The sequence below is a fragment of the Psammomys obesus genome, unplaced genomic scaffold (assembly GCF_907164565.1).
Source record: "Psammomys obesus unplaced genomic scaffold, mPsaObe1.curated_primary_1811, whole genome shotgun sequence".
Lineage (NCBI taxonomy): Eukaryota > Metazoa > Chordata > Mammalia > Rodentia > Muridae > Psammomys > Psammomys obesus.
Genome location: NW_026590675.1, coordinates 87,816 through 88,827, shown reverse-complemented (window position 1 = coordinate 88,827; position 1,012 = coordinate 87,816).

Genomic DNA, 1,012 nt, shown 5'->3' with positions numbered 1-1,012 from the left:
TCCTGTGCAGCATGGTCTTTGCCAGCTGGTAACCCCCTGCCTCCTGCAGCACGGAGAGGGGCATGGTCTAGGACTCTGAGGGATTGTAAATACAAGAGCCCAGAAGGAGAAGTAGTGGCAGTTTGGAGAGGCCAGAGATGGACAGTGTGGAGGCTGGGAGGAGATGGATGGAGGAAAGACGTTTCCATGCAGCGTCTTGAAGGAGACTGCTTTGCTGGGTTTGCTGTTGAGAATCAGTATACCCCCCCAAAGAACCCATCGACCCTAAACAGCCAGGAGGTGCAGGGAGGTTTGCAGCCCCTCTCCCCACTAAACTTCTCTCTTCCAGCCTACGGTTGGGGGGTTGGAAGGGAGAGGCTTTAAGGAACCCCAAATAAAATGGAGTTTAAAGAAGAGTGTAACGCTTTTTCAAGAACCCTTAGGTCAGCAAACGTAGTTTTTGCAGACAGCCTCATACCCTTAAAGAGAATGGCCACGTGGCCAGCTGCTGGAATCCGAATACCAGTTTCTCAGTGTGTCGGTGAGAAGAACGGAGAATACGCCCTGTTAGAGAAGACTGCCAACACCTCTCTGCGGACACCATCCACTGGGAAAGCCAGCCATAGGTGAGGAGGGTCAGAAGCGACAACCAGGATCTGGTTTCCCAGCCCACTCTCTCAATGTCTTACAGGACTATCTCCATTTGAGCGGTGGGTTTTCAACCTTGGCTGCATATTCCATCACACGGGGAGCTCTTCAAATAGTACTAGCTAGTGCCTGAGCCTGTCTCCTGGAGAGTCACATTCTGGTGGTCTGAGATGACTCCTGCATGGAGCAGCTTTTTAAAGGGCCCCAGAAGAGTCTGATGCAAAGCCAAATTTGAGAACCTTTTGTGTGGATTGCAGACCTGTAACCCTGGCTTGTAGTGAGGGTTATTCATTCATTTTAGATCTCATTCCAATGCCCACAGCTTCCCCATTGCTTCATCTATTCTGATGGTACTGTATCATTTGTTTTTTTTTTTTTTTTTTTT